General features: G+C 44.5%; 1 long non-coding RNA gene across 1 annotated transcript in view; it reads left to right on the top strand.

Moving 5' to 3' along the window:
• The window catches only part of LOC140903608 (uncharacterized), a 116,799-nt gene extending 102,512 nt beyond the window's left edge, over positions 1 to 14,287 (top strand). Inside the window, exon 3 of the long non-coding RNA XR_012156307.1 lies at positions 14,226 to 14,287. This is a non-coding gene — a long non-coding RNA (uncharacterized LOC140903608). The remainder of the gene's footprint in view (positions 1 to 14,225) is intronic.
• Positions 14,288 to 18,063: the final 3,776 nt, after the last annotated feature.

Raw genomic sequence — 18,063 nt, 5'->3', positions numbered from 1 at the left:
GCTGGGTAAGCAGGTTTCCAAGTAGTTGGAGGTTTTTTGCTTTAATTTGGGCCCAGAGCAGAGACAAGGGAATTGTCTTTTTCTGTAGGCTGACAATCACTATCAGAGAATAGGTATTCTATTCCAGCACAGCAAAATTTTACAGCCAAGTTTTGTTTGTTTATTTCTAAACCTCAGGTGTAAAGTTAGTTAAAAACAGAGAGGTTAGAATGACCAAATCCTCAGCTCGACTACAGCTGGAATTAGCCAAATTTCAGGCTGAGGAAAAACAAAGGGAACATGAAAGACAGATAGAACTCATGCGGCTGGAGAAGGAGGTACAGGAGGCTGCCCACAAGAGGGAAATGGAGGCAAGGAAGCATGTGGAGGAGATGGAGAGGATAAAGGCCCAGCAGAATATACCAACAAACCCTAGCAATCCTTCTCCAGGTACCACTTCCCATCCCAGAAAGTTCCCCACCTACAAGGCAGGTGATGATACTGAGGCCTTCTTAGAAAACTTCGAAAGGGCCTGCCTTGGGTACAACATCTCTACTGACCAATACATGGTAGAGCTGAGGCCGCAGCTCAGTGGACCCTTAGCTGAGGTGGCAGCTGAAATGCCTAAAGAACACATGAACAAGTATGAACTGTTTAAATCCAAGGCGAGAGTCAGAATGGGGATAACACCCGAGCAGTCTCGTCGGAGGTTCAGAGCCCTAAGGTGGAAACCAGACATGTCATTTACCCGACATGCCTACCACATTGTGAAACATTGGGATGCCTGGATATCAGGAGCAAGTGTTGAATCTCCAGTAAATTTGCCCTTCCTAATGCAAATGGAACAATTCTTAGAGGGTGTTCCTGAGGAAATAGAAAGATACATCCTAGATGGGAAACCCAAAACTGTAATCGAGGCAGGAGAGATTGGAGCCAGATGGGTGGAGGTGGCAGAGAAGAAGAATACTGGTCGCAGTTGGAGCGGAGACCAGAAGGGACCACCCCAGACCACACCCTATTACCGGGGGCCGCCCAAAGCCCCACCTACCTCCCAAAGAACCCTCCAGACCCCTTATCGTCCCACCACCCCGTTCTCCAGCAACCCTCCTCGTCCCAGTGACCCGTCAGCTGGACGATGTTTTAAGTGTAACGAGCTGGGGCATGTAAAGGCCAACTGCCCCAAGAACCCCAACAGATTACAGTTCATTGCACCGGAATCACACCAGAGGTCCACAGGCCCAGATACCTCCCAGATACCCTTGGAGCGGAGGGAAACTGTGAGTGTGGGCGGGAAGAAGGTCACCGCGTGGAGGGACACCGGAGCACAAGTGTCAGCTATCCATGCTTCCTTAGTGGACCCCAATTTAATCAACCCAGAGATCCAAGTGACGATTCAACCCTTCAAGTCCAACTCTTTCAATTTGCCTACAGCCAAGTTGCCTGTCCAGTACAAGGGCTGGTCAGGAATGTGGACTTTTGCAGTCTATGATGATTATCCCATCCCCATGCTGTTGGGGGAAGACTTGGCCAATCATGTGAAGCAGGCCAAGAGGGTGGGAATGGTCACCCGCAACCAGGCTAAACAAGCCGTGAGGCCTAGCTCTGTTCCGGAAACTTCTATCAGGACCCAGTCAGAGGTGATGGACCTGGACCCCAGGCCAATGTCTGCAACAGCAGTAGTGGATCCAGTCCCAGAGACCCAGACGGAACCAGTCCCAGAACCGGAACCAGCCGAACAACCAACACCAGACCCCGTGTCAGCACTGAATCCAGTACTTGCAACCTCAACACCAGAGGGCCCCACCGAACCTGAACTGGCAGCAGCCGATAACCCTACACAAGAGGCTCAGCCGGAGCCTGAATCCCAACATAGTGCACCAGCGGAGAGCGGTTCACAGTCAACAGAAACAGCTCCATCCCCTATATCGCTTCCAGAGGGACCAAGCCTAGGTCCACAATCCCATGAGGAACTGATGTCTCCAGGATCAAGGGAACAGTTCCAGACCGAACAGGAAGCAGATGAAAGCCTCCAGAGAGCTTGGACGGCGGCACGGAGCAACCCACCGCCTCTCAGCTCTTCTAATCGATCCAGGTTTGTTGTAGAAAGAGGACTTTTATACAAGGAAACTCTTTCTGGGGGACACCAGGAAGACTGGCATCCTCAGAGACAGTTGGTAGTTCCAACTAAATACCGGGCCAAGCTCTTGAGCTTAGCCCATGATCACCCTAGTGGCCATGCTGGGGTGAACAGGACCAAAGACCGTTTGGGGGGGTCATTCCACTGGGAGGGAATGGGCAAGGATGTTTCTACCTATGTCCAGTCTTGTGAGGTGTGCCAAAGAGTGGGAAAACCCCAAGACCAGGTCAAAGCTCCTCTCCAGCCACTCCCCATCATTGAAGTTCCATTTCAGCGAGTAGCTGTGGATATTCTGGGTCCTTTTCCGAAAAAGACACCCAGAGGAAAGCAGTACATACTGACTTTCATGGATTTTGCCACCCGATGGCCGGAAGCAGTAGCTCTAAGCAACACCAGGGCTAAAAGTGTGTGCCAGGCACTAGCAGACATTTTTGCCAGGGTAGGTTGGCCCTCCGACATCCTCACAGATGCAGGGACTAATTTCCTGGCAGGAACTATGAAAAACCTTTGGGAAGCTCATGGGGTAAATCACTTGGTTGCCACTCCTTACCATCATCAAACAAATGGCATGGTGGAGAAGTTTAATGGAACTTTGGGGGCCATGATACGTAAATTCGTAAATGAGCACTCCAATGATTGGGACCTAGTATTGCAGCAGTTGCTCTTTGCCTACAGAGCTGTACCACATCCCAGTTTAGGGTTTTCCCCATTTGAACTTGTATATGGCCGTGAGGTTAAGGGGCCATTGCAGTTGGTGAAGCAGCAATGGGAGGGATTTACACCTTCTCCAGGAACTAACATTCTGGACTTTGTAACCAACCTACAAAACACCCTCCGAACCTCTTTAGCCCTTGCTAGAGAAAACTTACAGGATGCTCAAAAAGAACAAAAAGCCTGGTATGATAAACATGCCAGAGAGCGTTCCTTCAAAGTAGGAGACCAGGTCATGGTCTTAAAGGCGCTCCAGGCCCATAAAATGGAAGCATCGTGGGAAGGGCCATTCGTGGTCCAGGAGCGCCTGGGAGCTGTTAATTATCTCATAGCATTCCCCACCTCCAACCGAAAGCCTAAGGTGTACCATATTAATTCTCTAAAGCCCTTTTATTCCAGAGAATTAAAGGTTTGTCAGTTTACAGCCCAGGGAGGAGAGGACGCTGAGTGGCCTGAAGGTGTTTACTACGAAGGGAAATGTGCTGGTGGTGTGGAAGAGGTGAACCTCTCCATGACCCTTGGGCGTATGCAGCGACAGCAGATCCAGGAGCTGTGCACTAGCTACGCGCCAACGTTCTCAGCCACCCCAGGACTGACTGAACGGGCATACCACTCCATTGACACAGGTAATGCTCACCCAATTAGGGTCCACCCTTACCGGGTGTCTCCTCAAGCTAAAACTGCTATAGAACGGGAGATCCAGGATATGTTACAGATGGGTGTAATCCGCCCCTCTGAAAGTGCATGGGCATCTCCAGTGGTTCTAGTTCCCAAACCAGATGGGGAAATACGTTTTTGCGTGGACTACCGTAAGCTAAATGCTGTAACTCGCCCAGACAACTATCCCATGCCACGCACAGATGAACTATTAGAGAAACTGGGAAGGGCCCAGTTCATCTCTACCTTGGACTTAACCAAGGGGTACTGGCAGGTACCGCTAGATGAATCTGCCAAGGAAAGGTCAGCCTTCATCACACATCTCGAGCTGTATGAATTTAATGTACTCCCTTTCGGGCTGCGAAATGCACCCGCCACTTTCCAAAGACTTGTAGATGGTCTCCTAGCGGGATTAGGAGAATATGCAGTCGCCTACCTTGACGATGTGGCCATATTTTCGGATTCCTGGGCAGACCACCTGGAACATCTACAAAAAGTCCTTGAGCGCATAAGGGAGGCAGGACTAACTGTTAAGGCTAAGAAGTGTCAAATAGGCCTAAACAGAGTGACTTACCTTGGACACCAGGTGGGTCAAGGAACTATCAGCCCCCTACAGGCCAAAGTGGATGCTATCCAAAAGTGGCCTGTCCCAAAGTCAAAGAAACAGGTTCAATCCTTCTTAGGCTTGGCCGGTTATTACAGACGATTTGTACCGCACTACAGCCAAATCGCTGCCCCACTGACAGACCTAACCAAAAAGAAACAGCCAAATGCTGTTCAGTGGACCGGAAGGTGTCAGAAGGCCTTTAACAAGCTTAAAGCGACACTCATGTCTGACCCTGTACTAAGGGCCCCAGACTTTGACAAACCGTTCCTAGTAACCACAGATGCATCCGAGCGTGGTGTGGGAGCAGTTTTAATGCAGAAAGGACCTGATCAAGAATTCCACCCTGTAGTGTTTCTCAGCAAAAAACTGTCTGAGAGGGAAAGCAACTGGTCAGTCACTGAAAAAGAATGTTATGCCATTGTCTACGCTCTGGAAAAGCTACGCCCATATGTTTGGGGACGGCGTTTCCACCTGCAAACCGACCATGCTGCACTAAAGTGGCTTCACACCGTCAAAGAAACTAACAGAAAACTTCTTCGGTGGAGTTTAGCTCTCCAAGATTTTGATTTCGACATCCAACACATCTCAGGAGCTTCTAACAAAGTGGCTGATGCACTCTCCCGTGAAAGTTTCCCAGAATCAACTGGTTAAAATCGTCCTTGAGATGTGGAAAATATTGTTAGTCTTTATGTACTTGGTAGTATATTTAGAGATGCATGTGTCTTATTAACTCTGTTTTCCTAGAGCTCCAGGAAGAAATCCCAGCCAGTGTTTCACCCTAGCTGAGATTTGGGGGGCGTGTCATAAATATAAAGGGAAGGGTAAACCCCTTTGAAATCCCTCCTGGCCAGGGGAAAGCTCCTCTCACCTGTAAAGGGTTAAGAAGCTAAAGGTAACCTCGCTGGCACCTGACCAAAATGACCAATGAGGAGACAAGATACTTTCAAAAGCTGGGAGGAGGGAGAGAAACAAAGGGTTTGTGTGTCTGTCTGTAGTCGTCTTGGCCAGGGACAGAACAGGAATGGAGCCTTAGAACTTTTAGTAAGTAATCTAGCTAGGTATGTGTTAGATTATGATTTCTTTAAATGGCTGAGAAAAGAATTGTGCTGAATAGAATAACTATTTCTGTCTGTGTATCTTTTTTGTAACTTAAGGTTTTGCCTAGAGGGGTTCTCTATGTTTTTGAATCTAATTACCCTGTAAGATATCTACCATCCTGATTTTACAGGGGGGATTTCTTTATTTCTATTTACTTCTATTTTTTATTAAAAGTCTTCTTGTAAAACACTGAATGCTTTTTCATTGTTCTCAGATCCAAGGGTTTGGGTCTGTGGTCACCTATGCAAATTGGTGAGGCTTTTTATCCAACATTTCCCAGGAAAGGGGGAGTGCAAGTGTTGGGAGGATTGTTCATTGTTCTTAAGATCCAAGGGTCTGGGTCTGTAGTCACCTAGGCGAATTGGTGAGGCTTTTTACCAAACCTTGTCCAGGAAGTAGGGTGCAAGGTTTTGGGAAGTATTTTGGGGGGAAGGACGCGTCCAAACAGCTCTTCCCCAGTAACCAGTATTAGTTTGGTGGTGGTAGCGGCCATTCCAAGGATAACGGGGGTAATATTTTGTACCTTGGGGAAGTTTTGACCTAAGCTGGTAAAGATAAGCTTAGGAGGTTTTTCATGCAGGTCCCCACATCTGTACCCTAGAGTTCAGAGTGGGGGAGGAACCTTGACAGGGGTGCTCATTTTGTTGATGTTAGCGGGATTGTTACATCTCTTTGTTTAAAGACAAAGAACCAAAACAAGTCTCTGTTTTTAAGCACTGACATCATGAATAAAACCTTTTTTAAAAGACAGGTAAAGATGGGGAATATTACTTATATTCCAGGACCCAGCTGAGAGCAGGCCCCATTCTGCTATGTGCTGTGCAAACCCATGGAGACAATCCCTGCCCCCCCAAAAGCTTGCCATGTAAATACAGTTGTGGCGGGACTTTTTCTTCCCTGGGCTCATTGGCTGTTTGCTCCATCCCTCCTTGTCTGTCACAGCCCCTTCACCTCACCTTCATTTCACTCTTGCCCCCTTTTATGCTCTTCTCCCCTGCCCTATACCCCTTGCCCCTCCTTTTCAATGTACCCTCCCTCTTCCCGTCTTTCCATTTAGCTTATTTTCTCGGAACTAAACCCTCTTAAAAATATTTTTTTTAAATATGGAACTGGTGTGCCATTTTCTGCCTGATCTATATCCTTGACCCTGTATCCTGTGCTTGCAGTGAGACACACTTGCTTGATCTAATAGGACTTTGCAGGCCAAATTCAAGGAGGACAGTGTGGTATGCAATGATATCAATTACTTGTGGTATGCAATGATATCAATTATTAGTACAGCAAGGGCTTTTCTAGATGAAGGAGCTCTGCAGCGGGATAACTACATTGATACAGCGGCAAAGAAACAAAGCAAAACAAAACACCCAATATAGACAGGCCCTAAGTCAGTGCAAGATGGAGCATCCCTACTTCTTGATTGCTTTCCCTGCTGCAACCCCTCCCATCCCTTGGCACGTAATTGTGGTAGTCATACTTAGGCTTGGACTGCATGACAGAGTTAGGTAGACGTAAAGCAATGGCTACACTAAAATGTAGATCCAACTGATGTCACTCGCCCACGACACGGAATTAATAACTCCACCTCCACAAGAGGCGTAGCGCTTAGGGCAATATAGTTCGGTCAACACAGTGTCCGCGTAGACGCTGTGTTGCTTACGTCGACTGTTGCTACCTTTCAGAGGCCGTCCCATGGTGCCCCATGCTGTCCAGATGAGGAAACGTACCACCAACACAAGGAACGTAGTGCCGACGTGCAAAAGTGATTTAATTACTGCAGTGGCTGTATGTGGACATAACTTAGGTTGACTTAATTTTGTCGTAAAGACTTGCCCAAAGCATTGTAATGGGTTGCTGTCACTTCTAAGGTTGCAATTTCTTTAGTGGTTTTAGGCCCAGATTCAGCAAGGCGATTGAATAACTTTCAGCATGTGAGTAATTGCATTGAAGTTAATGGGACTCCTTGTGTGCTTCTGGTCAGAGAGATGCTTAAATATATATTGTGGTCCATTTTCAACTGTAGTAGCTACTCCAAGTTTGGGGCCCGGTGGATGTTTTTATTGGGAGCAGAAATTGGGGATGGATATTTTTGATGCAGTTTTGTTTGATTACAAAGAATATACAAAGTCCTGTTTGTCTGAATGCAGAGGGAATGAAAAAGCAGGAAAGAGCTTCTTTTGCTCACAGCATCAAGAACAGTTTTTTCAGCCTGCACCCCATATCCAATATACTTCTCCCTAGATTCAGGGTCACTCACACACTTGCAGCTGCTCAATAATCCTATCTCTTACTCAGTCTGTTCTCCATTTCTGTGGCTTCTCTCCCCACTCCACTTGGTTACAATGCCCGGTTGAACCCGCCTCCCACACGGGCAGATTATATTAGGCTTTGTCTTAGGTGTCTCTCCGTCAGTTGATTTAAAGCAGACTTGAAGAAGAGCTCTGTGAAGCTTGAAACCTTGTTCCTTCCACCAATGGAAGTTGGTCTCATAAAAGATATCACCTCACCTACTTTAGAATTGTAGTACTGGAAGGGACCTCGAGAGCTCATCTAGTTCAGACCCCCTACACTCGTGGCAGGAATAAGTATAATTTAGAACATCCTTGACAAGTGTTAGTCTAACCTGATCTTAAAAATCTCCAATGATGGAGATTGCATAGTCTCCCTAGGCAATTTATTTCAGTGCTTAGCCACCCTGATAGGAAGTTTTTCCTAATGTACAAACTAAACTGCCCTTGCTGCAATTTAAGCCCCTTGCTTCTTGTCCTATCCTCGGAGGTTAAGGAGAACAATTTTTTTCCCTCCTTCTAACAATCTTTTATGTACTTGAAAATTGTTACCATGTCCCCTCTGTCTTCTGTTCTCTTCAAACTAAACAAACTCAGTTTTTTCAGTCTTCCCTCATAGGTCATGTTTTCTAGACCTTTAATCATTTTTGTTGCTCTTCCCTGGACTTTCTCCAATTTGTCTACCTCTTTCCTGAAATGTGGCACCTAGAACTGGACAAAATACTCTCTGGGAATGGTTTTCCAACTAGTTATGTATCCCCCTTATAGTTGTATTTCCCAGTGTGTTTATGAAAAGGTCACGTGAGACAGTGTCAAAAGCCTGCTGAAGTCAAGATATACCACATCTAATGCTTCCCCCATCCACAAGGCTTCTTACCTTGTCAAAGAAAGCTATTAGGTTGGTTTGACACAATTTGTTCTTGACAAATCCATGCTGACTGTTACTTATCTTGTTATCTTTTAGATGTTTGCAAATTGATTGCTTAATTACTTGCTCCATTATCTTTCTGGGCACTGAAGTTAAGCTTAACTGGTCTGTAATTCCCCAGGTTGTCCTTATTTCCCTTTTTATAGATTGGCACTCTATTTGCCCTTTTCCAGTCCTACAGAATCTCTCCTGTCTTCCATGACTTTTCAAAGATAATCGCTAATGGCTCAGATATCTCCTCAGTCAGCTCCTTGAGTATTCTATGGTGTATTTCATCAGGCTCTGGTGACTTGAAGACATCTAACTTGTCTAAGTAATTTTTAACTTGTTCTTTCCCTATTTTAACCTCTGATCCTACCTCATTTTCACTGGCATTCACTACGTTAGACGTCCAATCGCTACTAACCTATTTGGTGAAAACTGAAACAAAAAACTCATTTAGCACTTCTGCCATTTCCACATGTTCTGTTGGTGTTTTTTTGCCTCTCATTCAGAAACAGGTCTATCCTGTCCTCAGTCTTCCTCTTGCTTCTAATGTGTTTGTAGAATATTTTCTTGTTACCCTTTATGTCTCTATCTAGCTAGTTCAATCTGATTTTGTGCCTTGGCTTTTCTAATTTCGTCCCTACATATTTGTGTTGTTTGTTTATATTTATCCTTTGTCATTTGACTCGTTTCTACTTTTTGTAGGACTCTCTTTTGAGTTTCAGATTATTGAAGATCTCCTGGTTAAAACAGGGTGGTCTACTTGCCATACTTCCTGTCTTTCCTACGCGGTGGGATACTTTGCTCTTGTGTCCTTAATAATGTATCTTGGAAAAACTGCCAAATCTCTTGAACTGTTTTTACCTTTTGACTGGCTTCCCATAGGATTTTACCTTCAACTTCCTGAGTTTGCTGAAGTCTGCCTTCTTGAAATCTATTGTCTTTATTTTGCTGTTCTCCCTCATACCATTCCTTAGAATCATGAACTCTACCATTTCATGATCGATTTCACCCAAGCTGCCTTCCGCTTTCAAATTCTCAACCAGTTTCTCCCTGTTTGTCAAAATCAAATCTAGACCAGCCTCTTCCGATAGCTTTTTCCACCTTCTGACATAAAAAATGGTCTCCAGTACATTTCAGGAACCTACTGGATAATCTGTGCCCTGCTGTGTTGTTTTCCCAACAGATGGGTAGCTGAAGTCCTGTGCTTTGGATGATTTTGTTAGTTGTTTACAAAAAGCCGCATCCACCTCTTCTTCTTGACTAGGTGATCGGTAATAGATCCCTATCATGACATAACGCTTGTTTTTACCCCTTTTATCCTGACTCAGAGACTTTCAGCAAGTCTGTTTCCTATTTCCATCTCAACCTCAGTCCAAGTGTGTACATTTTTTAACATATAAGGCAACACCTCCTCCCTTTTTTCTCTACCAGTCCTTCCTGAGCAAGCTATACCCTTCTATACCAATATTCCAGTCATGCATATTATCCCACCAAGTCTTTATGATGCCAACTATGTTATAGTGGTGTTCATTAACTAGCATTTAAAGTTCTTCTTGCTTATTCCCCATACACCTTGCATTAGTATACAGACATCTGAGATTTTGATTTCCACCCTATGCTCTCTCTTGTCTCTCCCATATGCTTACTATAAGGTCCATGCTTTCCCCAGATTCTGACCCTTCTCCCAGGTTTCCAAGTTTTTGACTTACCTGTGGGCTTTGGTCACCTACCCCTGTTGAACCTAGTTTAAAGCCCTCGTCACTAGGTTAGCCAGTCTGTATCCAAATATGCTCTTCCCCTTCCTTGCTAGGTGGACCCCATCTCTGCTTAGCAGTCCTTCTTCCTGGAACAGCATCCCATTGTCAAGGAAGGCGAAGCCCTCCTGGTGACACCATCCTTTCAACCAGGCATTTATCTCCAGGATGTATCTGTCCCTGCCGGGGCCCCTATCCTTGACCAGAAGGATCGAAGAGAACACCACCTGCACCCCCAAACCTTCGCCCTTGTTCCCAGAGCCCTGTAATCACTTCTGATTTCCTCAGGGTCATACCTTGCAGGATCATTAATGCCCACATGGGTGAGTGGCATGGGGTAGTAATCAGAGGGCCGGATGATCCTTGACAGTCTCTCCGTAACATCTCAGTTATGGGTCCCTGGCAGGCAGCATTCCTCCTGGGATTCCATGTCAGGCTGGCAGATGGGTGCCTCCATCCCCCTTCAAAAGAGAGTCACCAACCACCACTACCCTACGTTTGTCTCTCTTAAATGGGACATTTATTCACACATCAGTTCAAAGAGTTTTTAATTCAACCCATAACAAGATTTCACCCACCTCAGAACGATACCTTGCTGATCTGGAACTTTAATCAGTAGTCCTGAAAGCAGTTCACACAAGTGGGTAAATATTATTATTTTACAGAGGAACCATTGAGGGCACAGGGTGGCTAAGGGATTTGCCCCAAGTCACACAGATAATCAGGGCTAGAGCTGGAAATCAAACCCAAACTAACGATTCCTCATCCAGTGCCTTACCCTCTTGATCACACTTCCCAACTCCCTTAAATTATGCCAGCCTACACTCATGCTGATGCACATCTCCATTTCTGACTGCTACCTCCTATATGACATGACATATATAGTTCTCCCTAAGAATAATCATATTTCTAGTCCATAGCATTCAAGCTTACATTTTACTCCTTCAAATGAACCCAGTGTGGAAGGACATTCAGAATATTTCTCTTTCCAGGCATAGAGAAGTACACTTGCCTAATCATATTATTAAAGCATAGTCAAATTCCCAACCTGAGGGTATCTATTTATAAATAAAAGAACATTCTCTAGCCTCCAGTGGTGTAAATTAATGTAAATGCTATTGTTATGCTTATGCCTTACAGTGATGACTACAGGAAATTCAGAATGTTCTCTTTGTGCATGTGAGAGAGATGGTTCTAATCATGCCAATGACAGAATTAGATTCCTAGCCTTGCATAATGTGTCTTTGAAAAGTGTCCTCCAGAGATTCTTAAGAGCACTGTTACTTCCTGCTGAAAGGCCACTGTCCTTAACACGTGGTTCAGGAGTTCTGTATGGATCTAAGGTTGCCAAATCAGAGTTGATGAGCAAGTATTTTGAGGGGCTCTGATTTCACCATGGGAATTGGGAGCTGCCAGTATCTAATTTGCAGGACAAGTCCAAATAATTTTGTCGTGTCCATTAAAAATGAAATTAAAATATTAATCCCATGATAAAACTGTTAGGGCAAAGGTCCAAAGTCCAGTCTGTATGTCAGGTGACTCAGAAGGGAGGTGCAAAAGCAGCTGAAGGCTCAACTTCACATTACTTTTTCCTGAAATGACTGGTTGCCAGACTTTTCCCTGATGGTTGGGCTAATGTAGACAGCTGTCAGTGGCCCCAGGTGGCTGTTACTTCTGCCAGGGATTGTTGCTTTACAGGATTATGTTAAAAGGCTTTCTCTCCTTTTCTATGCTAGAAGCCAAAGTAACTCACCAGTGAGTGTGTCTTACAAGTCCATCGCTGTTCTGGTCTGCAGAGGACGTGTGTTGTTACAACCCCCAAGTCTGGCTTTCTAATGCAAGCTGCAGTAGCTCATGCTTTTAGCTCTGTAGGTTCCCTGCTCAATCCCTGGTCTGTCGGCCAAGACATCTGCCATTACACCAGGATTTGGGAGTGGAGGTTCATAGGCGCGCTAGTTCTCTCTTGGGAGTTTGTGCACGTGTGCACCTGCATCCTCGCAGCTATTGGCCTTCAGAAGAATCCACTGCAGTGGACTTTCTCTAGATTGAGTCGATCTGAGAGAAAAACATGGCCCGGTATTATAAGCAGCTGGGCGATATCGCCTCTATTCCAGCTTCTTCCTCTGACTGAATGGTGACTATTCTGTGTATGAAGTGGTATCTGTGGATGCCTTTGGAACAAGTAGCTTTACTTGCCTATCTCTAAAATAAAACATTCTTTTATCAGCATTTTGTATTGTAGAAAAGAGCAGCGGAAGGGGCAGGGAAAGAGGGATCTCCAAATGTGAGCTGGCCCTTTAAGAGGTTTGTTGCAGGTGTAGCCTGCCTTCCCAGGTGAAAAGAAGAGGAGGGAGAGGGTGGGGGCAACTCCCATGATGGGACCATGTGACTCAGAACGTGGCCTGCTGGGAGATAAAAAGGCACGGAGAAAGTTTATTTGTAGTTCTGAAACAGGGGAGTGTAGTTTACAGAAGCTAGTGAGAAACAGTGGAGTTCAGGGAGGGAGACTACTAGAAAGAGGGCAGGTGATGTTCTCCAGAACTACTGGATGAAAGATCTGGGAGAGGAGGGCCTTGCAGGGAACAGGAGCGTGCTAGGTGAGAAGTCCTTGCTGGGAGTTCCACAAAGGACTGTGATCCTGGAAGGAGAGTTAGCAGGAAGGGGAAGCTGGGCTTGAAAGGCTTTTGAATCAAGAGCGATATGGATGATGAAAGTACTAAGCAAGGCAGGGAAAAGAGGCCTGGAAGGCTTTAAGTGTTCTTTTTTGCTAATAAACCACATGCAGAAGGGCAGCAGTGAAAACACCAGTTGGTGGTGATTGGTTTGATGTGAGATAGAATGTGAAGGGGGGCGGGGGGATAGCTCAGTGGTTTGAGCATTGGCCTACTAAATGCTCATTGGCCAAGGTTGTGAGTTCAATCCTTGAGGGGGCCATTTAGGGATCTGGGGCAAAAATTGGGGATTGGTCCTGCTTTGAGCAGAGGGTTGGACTAGATGACCTCCTGAGGTCCCTTCCAACCCTGATATTCTATGATCTATGAACTGAGGCAGCAGATAAGCTCTGGTGCTGGAGTCCAGTTCATTGCTAGTGTAACTCTACTGAAGTCAAAGGAGCTAAACCAGGGATGAGTTGAGCCACAGATTATGGAAGCAGTCAACCTGCATGTAATCTGTAGTCTTTGAAAAGCCAATGGAGATTGAAATGGCGAGACACATCAAGATAATGACTTCCATGCTCCAAATCCCTCAAATGCAGACCAATAACTTAATAAAACTGATCTGTCTCACTGACATCTGTTGCCTATCCAGAAATTCTTTTGGATTTGACCTAAACATACAACTGATGGTAATTCACAAACATTCTTCTGACGCTGTCAGCTTGAATGCTTTGGAATTGTGTTATCAGGGGTCTTGGTAGGATCTCTCTTTAAAACAACCTTTGCTTCCTTGTTGGTGGGGGTGCTCTAGATTTGTGATACGTAGCAACCACAACCACCATTTATTGGGTTGTGTTAGGCAACATGTCAGATCCTCAGAAATGTAGAGCAGTAGTTTTGTGTTTAGCAGCTGAAGTAACATAAAAATAAGACCCAATATATTGAATATTTCATCGTTTGTATGCAAATTTCGGGATTTTCAAATGCTTTGATTGGCAGTACTGCAGACGTCTATCTGAATGGAATTTACTGCAGCCTCACATCGATAAGGGGTTGTGAGACATGCTAACACTAACCATTTTTGGGAGGCAATTCTATGTGCTAGTACCATGGTCTCAATCAGCAACTAGAGAAATCTTGTAATTCATGCCTGGAAGCATCAGATCCTGTAGTCAGAAACCTGAGAAAATGTTTGGAGAAAGGCAAATCTATTCGCTGTTATATAAGGTTATGTGAAAGAGCAGGTGACAGGTAAAGAGAGGAACTGTGCTCGGAAAAGATAGCAACAAGGAACTGGGAGAGCCAGACTACTGTACATAACTTAGTGCAGAAGCATGGGACGCTCCACTTTGTATTGCAGCCTTATTGGAGGAAAATCTGCAAGGGCTGGCAAACCGTCACTCACTTTAAACTTTGTTTTGCAGCTCCTCCTTGAAGAGAACTTGTCATCTAGAGAGGAAGTGGAAATGCTACTCCTAGATCAGGTAGGACTGCTCTGACGCAGGAGGCGGGGGCGGGAAATTGTGGGACACTTATTCCATTATAAACTCCCAGAGTTCAAATCCTTGGAAGCGAGTGAAACTTGATGTTCCTGATATAAAATAAGTGTGCTTTGCATCAGGGAGGAACAACCCTTTGCTTTAGATTGAGGATGAATACTTGTTATATTTTAGATAGAAATGAGCTGTGGGGCTTTGTCGATATGTGATTTGTTTGTGCATGATGATTCCGATATGTTTGTGCTTCACTGGGCTTTTGTGAACACTGCCTTCGTTGGAGGAAGGCTGAGTGGTGCGTCAGGGCCAGATTCAGCTTTATTACATCGCTATAAACCTGGAGTAACACAAATTGAGAGCAGTTCATTTGGGTTGTTCTAGATTTACACAGAGGCAGGAAAGATTTGGCCTTGCATCTCGATAGTTCGTGATGATAAGAATACCATACCTCCAGTGCCACCTTTTACTTTTGTTTATCTCTGTGTTTCACCTTAACAAAGATTTATTTTGCCATCTTCAAGGTGAGTGATTAAACTTGGGCTGGTGTAGTGCTTACCAGTGTATTGCTGTGTCGGGTTGTGCTAACAGAAAGAATACAGGTTGATAAGCAAAACCACAAGAGCGGAGTGGTTTTTGTGTTTGTGTGGCTGTCTAAAATACATGCATTTTATTCATGTTACGGGTTAAATAAATGGGACAGCTTTTGACTTGGAGCAGACACAAAGTATCAGCTAAAAAAGCCACTTAAGTGGAAAGTGGGGAGCTTTCTGGAAACTTCCCCAAAGGTACCTAAAGAAGAGAGCAGCACTGAAACAACCTTTATATAAATCCATGGATGATTTAGTTGGGCATTGGTCCTGCTTCGAGCAGGGGCTTGGACTAGATGACCTCCTGAGGTCCCTTCCAACCCTGATATTCTGTGATTCAATGAAATCCAGTTCATAAATTGAGTTCAAGCTTGGTTATTGGTATTGTAAGTGAACTACTACATTTGATCTAACATTGGCATGGAATTGCTCTTGAATCTGTGTGTGTGTGTGTCAGAGATTCAAAATAATAATCTTCATATTGGTTCTTAGAAGTTTGGTTGTACTGAGATATTACAGTCAGGGGAAGCCTAATTACCTGCTGGGTCAGCAAGCTGGGGGTGGTTCTCTGAAACTGCGCAGCATGCAAAATAATTAACATATTTATCTCACCATTTGAGCCATTCATTGCAAGGTATTTCCTATTCAGCAGTCCCTGATTTTTGCTCATTTGTACTTCTCTGGAAAACTTGTATGTGAGGATTGCATGTCGCATCAGAAACGTTAATTAAGCCTCACAACACCCCTGTGTGTTAGGTGCTACACATGGTGTTATACCTACTTTAGGGCCCGAAGCAACTCCCACTGAAGTTTTTCTATTGACTTCAGTCAGAGTTAGGTTGGGCCCACATAGGATTAGAAATTTGAGGCACAGAGAGGTTGTCTTGCCCAAGGGCTCACAATGAGTCAGTGGCAGGGTTGAGAACGGACTTGAACCCAGGAGCCCTGATCGAGAGATGATATGAGGCTTATTTAATGTTTGTAGAAAGTTCTTATATGAAAGGTGCTTTAAAAATGCAAAAGCAGCTGCTATTGGTTATATCAATCTCTGTAAATGCTGTACATTCTTGGTGCTCTTTTCCCTTAGCAAAAAATAGGAGAGAAAAAGTAATGCATAAAAAAACACCACCACCACCACCCTGCATTTCAGTCATGATTAGAGGTTTGCCTTCAACCAAACATTTGGTCTCAGGTTGCAGTGGGGGAGGTTTAGGTTGGATATTAGGAAAAACTTTTTCACTAGGAGGGTGGTGAAACACTGGAATGCGTTCCCTAGGGAGGTGGTGGCATCTCCTTCCTTAGAAGTTTTTAAGGTCAGGCTTGACAAAGCCCTGGCTGGGATGATTTAGTTGGGGATTGCCCCTGCTTTGAGCAGGGGGTTGGACTAGATGACCTCCTGAGGTCCCTTCCAACCCTGATATTCTATGATTCGCAAACTTCCAGGAAGTTGGAATCCAGATCCAAATTGTGTGGCTTAACCCCTATCTCTAGCCTTTTATCAACTAGATTCTCAAGTGTCCAGCATCCACAATTGGGAACAGATTTTTCACTTAAACGAGGCCCAGATTTCCAAAAGCAATAAGCACTTAAGTCCCATGGTTATACTTATAGCCAGATTTTCAGCACCCAACATATTGAGATCTCTCTTGAAAATCTAGCCATATGACCTCATTCCTGCTGAAGTGAATAGGGAAATTCCAACTTCACTGACTTCAGTGAAGCAGGATCAAGTCCTTATTGAGGCTTCTCCACAGGAGTTTGAAAAAAAACCTGGTTGGACATGCATATACATTTCTGTATGTTAAGATGTGGCTCCTCTGTGAGCACAAATATTTCTTGCATAAAATATTCACCATTCTCTGTATTAAATATTTCAGAACAATCATACATTTCTATCAGTCACTTTAATTGACACAAGCTCCTTTAGGTCTTTTTTTTTTTGTTGTTTTTAATAATTAAATCTTTCTGTCTTCATAAAGAGCAAAGGGGGGAAAAAAACAAGACAAAACATGTGATTCTGTTTTGCAATGTTCAGTCCTTTGGCAATTGCTTCTCCTTGGAGTTTCTCTTTGCCTTATGGCCCAGAGTGAAAATTCCAATCACTACTTCCCAGAAGCTGACAGTTCTCGCAAAACTTTTATCCTCCAGCAGTCCCTTTCCGAATGGTAATTCACACTTTGAACCAATAAGACAAGAACGCTCTTACTTAAGCATTAAACTTAGATCTTCGCACAGGACACAATGTTCTGTGACAAGAATAATTAGCAGTAACCTTTAGAGTCACATGGATCCCGCACAATGTGCAAGAAATTGGTATCCGCATGATCCACGTGATTCGTATAGTGCTGGAGGTTCTATAAAGCTTTAATAAGGCTGTCATACTGCAATTGGATCTTGTAGCATAGGCCCCTGGGCCTCTGGGGAGGCCCGGATTCTTCATTGGGGTCTCTGTTAGTGGATCTAATTGCAGGATCAGAGGCTTGGTGTGTAATTTATTAGTCGAGATGAGGGCAAGTAAATTTCTGATCCAGGCTACAAATCGATTGCTTATTTGCCTGATTTTTGTGGCATGGTCTGTATTTGTGTTGCGTATTTGTTTTGTGGGTTTGTACAGCACCGAGCACCACAGGACCTTCCGCAATACAAGTGATAAATAATGAATGTGAAGGAATGGAAGATACCTGGTCCCAGTGAACAGGAGTTTCCACTCAGTTCTGCTTTCCCCCTCCATTTGGACCGATGCTGAGGGGAAAGACTACTTAGCAATGGCTTTAATACTTGTGAGATATTAAGGTTCTGTACATGGGCCAATTGGTCTGGGTTGAGATTCAAGCAGGGGAGTTATTTTTCTGCTCATGTTAACCTATTTTGCTTTCTTATTATGAAGATCTTCCCTGGAGGAAAATACTTTGCCACCTTTAATTGTGTTTATCTTTTCATTACCTGAAATAGCTTCAACCAAAGCCCAAGGTTTGCAGAACTTATTTTTCACTCCAGATCAGAACCGTCATTCTTTCCTTGTTGGTTTCATAATGTATGTAACCAAGAATCCTGTTCCCAATAAACCTGAATTAATGAACCTAAAGTTTGGGTTCAGAATCAGACCAGAACTTTTTAGCTAGACCCCATCTCTTTGTCAATGGAGAGGTCCTAAAGTGACTTTGAAGGTCTGTGAGATG

This window comes from Lepidochelys kempii, chromosome 26, assembly GCF_965140285.1.
Source record: "Lepidochelys kempii isolate rLepKem1 chromosome 26, rLepKem1.hap1, whole genome shotgun sequence".
In the NCBI taxonomy this organism is placed as follows: Eukaryota; Metazoa; Chordata; order Testudines; family Cheloniidae; genus Lepidochelys; species Lepidochelys kempii.
Note: the sequence above shows the minus strand (reverse complement) of the source record. Positions and strands in the feature narration are given on the sequence as shown.